This window comes from Eretmochelys imbricata, chromosome 3 (genome assembly GCF_965152235.1).
Source record: "Eretmochelys imbricata isolate rEreImb1 chromosome 3, rEreImb1.hap1, whole genome shotgun sequence".
NCBI classification, from domain to species: domain Eukaryota; kingdom Metazoa; phylum Chordata; order Testudines; family Cheloniidae; genus Eretmochelys; species Eretmochelys imbricata.
Genome location: NC_135574.1, coordinates 175,339,142 through 175,345,272, shown reverse-complemented (window position 1 = coordinate 175,345,272; position 6,131 = coordinate 175,339,142). Strand labels below are relative to the sequence as shown.

At 51.4% G+C, this 6,131-nt stretch overlaps 1 long non-coding RNA gene across 1 annotated transcript; it reads right to left on the bottom strand.

The window, feature by feature from the left end:
• Nucleotides 1–1,360: 1,360 nt before the first annotated feature.
• LOC144263151 (uncharacterized) lies at nucleotides 1,361–5,533 on the bottom strand. Its single transcript, XR_013345740.1, has 2 exons — nucleotides 5,327–5,533; nucleotides 1,361–4,581 (listed from the first exon to the last, which is right to left on the bottom strand). It is a non-coding gene; the product is annotated as an uncharacterized LOC144263151 (long non-coding RNA).
• Between the last annotated feature and the right edge of the window lie 598 nt (nucleotides 5,534–6,131).

Here is a 6,131-nt window from a genome sequence, read left to right as displayed (position 1 = left end):
AAGGGCTGGTCTACAATGGATTTGTGAGGGGGCCTGCCAGTACATGGGGTATGCCTGATGATGGCTGAAGTCATCTGAATACAGTAAGAACTAACTGCACTGATCCATCTGATTGGGGTTCTAAAAAACACAAAAACAAAAATCCCCCCCTGTAGGTTACTGACAATGATTGTAAAGCACTATGGGCCAAGATTCCTCAGCACCTCCCAGTACGCTCCATGGGAGAAGCTGGGTGATGAGCCCATTTGAAAATCTATCGTTAGGTGCCTATCTGGGAGTTTAGGTCTTCTGAAAATCCAGCACTTATTCAATGCTTAAATAGGGGCTGTTGGGTGCTGGAACTCTTTTGAAATTCTGCCCCTATTTCTTCAAGCAGATACTATGGGTCAATCAACCAGTTTATGAGAAGGCTGAATTTGATGTTATTGCTACAATCCTTAGAGAGGGAACGAAATATATTGGTATGAATGGGCCGAGTAGTACAGACACAACTGTCCGGTGATTAGAACGTGGGGCTGAGAGTCAAGAGTTTTAATCCCAGCAATGCCACAGATTTAGGGCTTGCCTACACTTGAAACACTACAGCATCCCCTCTGCAGTGCTTCACTGTAGATACTACCTACACCAAGGGTGGGGTTCTCCCATCAGCGTAGCTAATCCACCTCCCCAAGTGGCCACAGCTAGGTCAACAGAACAATCCTTCTGTCACCCTAGCAGTGTCTACACATGGACTTAGGTCAGTTTAACTACTTTGCTCTGTGGGTGTGGATTTTTCCTGAATGATGTTGCTAGGTCAATCTAATTTTCTAGTGCAGACCAGCCCTCACTATGCAAACTTGTTCAAGTTTCAACCTGTGTGCCTTTGTTTCCCCATGTGAAAGATTGTATTTATTTTGGTTTCTCTCATACCTATAGTGCTTTAGGAATCTATCAATATATAAACACAGATAGAAAATCTAAAGAGTTACAATAACAAAACATTGCTTCATCAAATCTCCAAACTGAGAAGGTGTTGTGAGGCTTAATTAATAAATATCTGTACTGTGCTTTGAACTCCTCTGGTGAAAGGACCCTTGTCAAGGTTCCTTTCCCACTCTGAACTCTAGGGTACAGATATGGGGACCTGCATGAAAGACCCCCTAAGCTTACTGTTACCAGCTTAGGTTAAACGCTGCCACCATCAAAGTGTTACACAAAAACCAGGGGAAGTGCCCACTTAGAAACATCTCCCCCCCAAAATATCCCCCCAAGCCCTACACCCCCTTTCCTGGGGAAGGCTTGATAAAAATCCTCACCAATTTGCATAGGTGAACACAGACCCAAACCCTTGGATCTTAAGAACAATGAAAAAGCAATCAGGTTCTTAAAAGAAGAATTTTAATTAAAGAAAAAGTAAAAGAATCACCTCTGTAAAATCAGGATGGTAAATACCTTACAGGGTAATCAGATTCCAAACATAGAGAATCCCTCTAGGCAAAATCTTAAGTTACAAAAAGACACAAAAACAGGAATATACATTCCATTCCGTACAACTTATTTTATCAGCCATTTAAACAAAACAGAATCTAACGCATATCTAACTAGATTGCTTACTAACTCTTTACAGGAGTTCTGACCTGTATTCCTGCTCTGGTCCCAGCAAAAGCATCACACAGACAGAGAGAGAGACCCTTTGTTTCCCCCCTCAAGCTTTGAAAGTAACTTGTCTTCTCATTGGTCATTTTGGTTAGGTGCCAGCGAGGTTATCTTAGCTTCTTAACCCTTTACAGGTGAAAGGGTTTTTCCCTCTGGCCAGGAGGGATTTAAAGGTGTTTACCCTTCCCTTTATATTTATGACAACTCTTTATTTGCCTCTCCAACAGTAGCAAAGAAATTTAAAAGGTTACCATAATATTTTAAGGCCCACAGTATAACCTATCTTAACATTCTTGAAGGCTGAGTACAATCTTCTGGACTCTAAGGGCCAGAGGTAAAATGTTCAGAAGCACGTAAGTGACTTAGGCTCCTAAGATCTGTTTGCAAAAGGGCTCAGCACTCAAGAATTTGAGTCTCATTGACTTCCACTGGGATTTGGACTCCTAAGTCATTTAGGCCTGGTCTACACTTAAAAGTCAGGTTGCCATAGCTACAGTGCTCAAGGGTGTGAAAAATTCACATCCCTGAGCATCATAGCTATGCTGACCTAACCCCCAGCGTCATGGGTGCCAGGTTTGTATAATTTTTGGTGGTGCCCAGAACGGATCCAAGCATAGCCCTGCCATCCATAGGATGGACTGGGGCAACCGCCCCGGGCCCCGCACTTCAGGGGGATGCAGGGTCCAGGGCAAGCAAGCACCTCAGCCCATCCTGCTCCGCCCCGCCAGCTCCCAGCGTTGCTCGGGAGAGGGGACGGAAGCCAGAAAGAAGTGGGCGGGAGCTTGAGGGAAAGGGTGGAGTGGGGGCATGGGCGGAGCAGGGGCAGGAAGAGGCAGAGCAGAGCGAGGCGGGCTGGGGCCAGGTCGCTCGCTGCTGCCAGTGCCAGGCCTCCCACTAAGCCCCCAGGCAGCCCTGGACCCTGCATCCCCCTTGAAGAGAAGGGCCCCCCAAAGTGCGGGGCCCCCCAAAGTACGGGGCCCAGGATGGTTGCTCCGGTCTGTCCTATGGATGGGATGGCTCTGAAAATATAATCCCAAACACCGGTGGAGCCAGGCTCACGTTCCTGAATATTGGTGGAGCATGGGCACCACAGCCCCCTATAACTCGCCACCTATGCCCAGTGTAGATGCAGCCAGGTTGACAGAGGAATGCTCCCATCAACTTCAAACACCATCACTTTGGGAGATGGAGTTCTTACAGTGATGGAAAAACCCCTTTGATCACTATAGGAAGCTTCTACACTACGGCACCCTAGCTAGAGTGCCATAGCCATGCCAATGTAGCACCGATAGTTTAGACAGGGCCTTCAACACTTTGGAAAATGTTACCCAAGACTTTTAATCAATGGCTTCTCTTTTTGAACTTATGATAATTAAGGCTACATTTATGGAAGTCACTGAATCCATGACTTCCAGAGATGTCGGTGACATTCTCTGCTTCAGCCCCAGGGGCTTGAGGACTCTGGAGCTCACAGTGGGGCCCTGGCAGGGTTCCAGTGACAGGTGACAGACTCCTGAGGGGGCCCTCCTCAGGGTTCCAGTGACAGGTGACAGCCTCATGCAGGGGGAGAGGGAAGGGGGGGCACCTCAGGTGAGTGGCTGGGGGTGTCCCATTTTCTCTTTGGGAAATATGGTCACCCTGCAGCTCCCAGCCACTGTGGGAGGAGGGGGAACCCAACAGCTCCCAGCCACCACAGTGGTGGGGGAAACCAAGGAGCCGCAGCAGCAAAAGTCACAGACAGGTCATAGCTTTCGTGAATTTTTGTTTATTGCTGGTGACCTGTCCATGACTTTTACTAAAAATAACCATGACAAGAATCATAATTTGGCACCTGCAATTAAACGTGGAGCCAAATGCTCCTACTTAGACATCTCAATCCCTGATTTGTGAATGTTGTGAAGTATGTCTATTTCTAAATGGGAGCATCTGTGGGTGTAAAATTTGTGGGCACAGTTATTTGCAGGTGCAAAATGCACCTGCAAAAGTAAATTGTTGTTGTTATTTGTATAATCACTAAATACCTAGGCTAGGATTTTCCAAAGTGCATAAGGGAGTTAAGTACCCATATCAAACTGAGTTTTCAATGGGCATTGGACACCTAATTCATTTAGGCCCCCTTGAAAATCCCAGGCCTGGAAAGAATTAAAAAACTGAGATGCACTACTTTTCCCCAGATGTTTGTAAGCCTCTGAGATACTCTTCCTAAAGCTTTAAGCTGCTCTCGTCTCCACAACCACAGACTGAAAGCTGGACACTGCTCTTGCGAAAGTCCACAGAAACGGCTCACTTTATAGGTCAAAGGGTCCTTAGAATGATGTTTGCGCCTGTCTCCCAGCTTGTGCTAACCAAGGAGCAAAGCAGGGAGCTCAATTCCAATCCTCTGCATACTAGTATTCGAAAACCTGACACACTGCTGGCCCAGCAATACCCAGGGGTCTAAAGGCTGCTCAGAAACATAGTAGCAGTGTCTTGCGCTCCCTCTGCTGGTTGGCTGCTAGCACTCACTATTCCCACAGGGGTAGACGTCGATTGTGCTAGTCACAATGCTAGTCTTGCAGGATGAAGATGAAATTGAAGTTGCTGTTGTTAAACTGGGACAGCCGGATGAATTTCAAACCCGCTGCAACAAGGAATTAATTAAATATTCATATAAACTGTGCTCTTGTTTGCTCCAACACAGGCCCTCACACACCCATCAAGCCAGGAAACTATCTACTGCAAGAGAGATGTAAAAAAGCTCCCTTCCCCATTGTTTTCTTCACCCTGCTAAATCTACTCTGGATCATATTGGCCCAGTGTTGATTCTGCTTTCTCTGTGGAAACGATGCAGTTCTTCACAGCTTTTCATTCACCAGCGCGAGGTAGCTGGTCAGTCTACAGCATCTTCTTCAGAGATGTGTCCTCTGATGGTCACAACGTTTCCTGCTGGCTGCTTTGACGCTTGTGCTGCAGGAGAAAAGAAGTTAGTGAAATGTAAAAGAAAACTAGAATCCCCAACTAGCTGGTTCCCAAGAGCTATAACAGTCTGAACAACTTGGGGGTCGCACTGTGCTTATGTGGGCTGAGCTCACTGTACACACCAGGGGCCCCATGGCATCCCTCCATTCTCCCCTACAAACTCCCTATGTGCCACCCACCCACCCCCTTTTCTTTAAGGGACTTGCTGCAACCCCCATCAACACCTTCATGCCAGGGAATCTGTGTGCCCTGGTCCTAGGTCCCCCTTTCGCCCCACAATGCCAGGGGCTCTGAGTATGCCCCCTCCATTCTTCGTTTTCTTTCTTGGTGTTAGGATTTTAAACTCATGGGGAGGATCAGCAGAGCTGATATGGGGCGGAGTTGTTATAAGGGAAGGTGTTAATGGCTGCTATCAACTGGTTCTTTGATCTGTAGACAATTCAAAAGAAACCGCTGGCTCTCCTGATCAGATGCAAGGGGCTCTGCGTACAGGGGCGGCAGAGCCTTCCCAAAAGTGGGGGGGCAGGGAGCCCCCACCCCCGAGGCCCTCCTCCTGCCCCTCCGAGGCCCCGCCCCTCCTCTTCCCCTGGAGAAGGGGAAGCTGGAGTGGGGCCGGAGAGCCTGCCCAGGGCAGGGGTGGGCTGAAAGTAGCCCCCTGTCCGCGTCCCTGCTCCCCACTCCACAGCAGGTCGGGGGACCCAGGCTCCCGCACAGCTTCCCGCGCAGCTCTTACCCCGACCTGGCTTCGGCTGGGGAGCGGAGCGGCGCCTTGGAGCCGTGGCCCAGCCATGGTGAGGGGCGCGCGGGCAGCTGTGGCGGACCCTCCACCTGCCTGTGGTGCGGGGGCCCCAAGAGCAGGTGGCGGGTCCGCGCCGGGGTTCCGCACAGCTGCCCCTGCGGGTCGCGCCGCGGCGGGGCTGCGGCTCCCAGGCCCCGCCCTCAGCTGGAGCCGGGTTGGGGTAAGTCCTGTGGGGACTCGCTCCCGGGTGCCTCCCCAAACCGGTAACCTCCCTCCCCCCAGGGCCACCAGCCCGGGTGGCCTCAGGCTCCCCTGCAGCCAGCCCGCTTTCTGCCGGCACAGCTTGGCAGGAAGGAGCGGAGCCTGCAGGGAAACGTCCCCCTAGAGCCTCGGGGCGAGGGAGCTGGGGACACGTGGCAGCCGGGACAACTCCCTGCCACGGAGCTGGGGTGCCCAGTTCACTGGCGCGGGGCCGGCTGCGACTCAGTCTCTGGCTCGGGGAGCCGGCGTGGACCCTACACCTCCAGCTGCCCTGGGCCGGGCACCCGGGGGGCAGGGACACGGGCTAGGGGCTACTCTCCGCCCCCCGCACCACAGACAGGTGGGGGGCCCGCGCGGCTCCCACAACAGCCTGGACTCCCCGGCCAGGCGCCACCAGCTGCTAGCCTGGCCCCGGGGGGGGGACACTTCGAGGGGAAGGGGGTGGGGGTCTGCCATGGCAAAATGTGGACTGGCCAGGCCCATGCACTTTTAATAAGTGGGATGACCATGGCCCGTTGACACCCACCCCCTTGTTCTA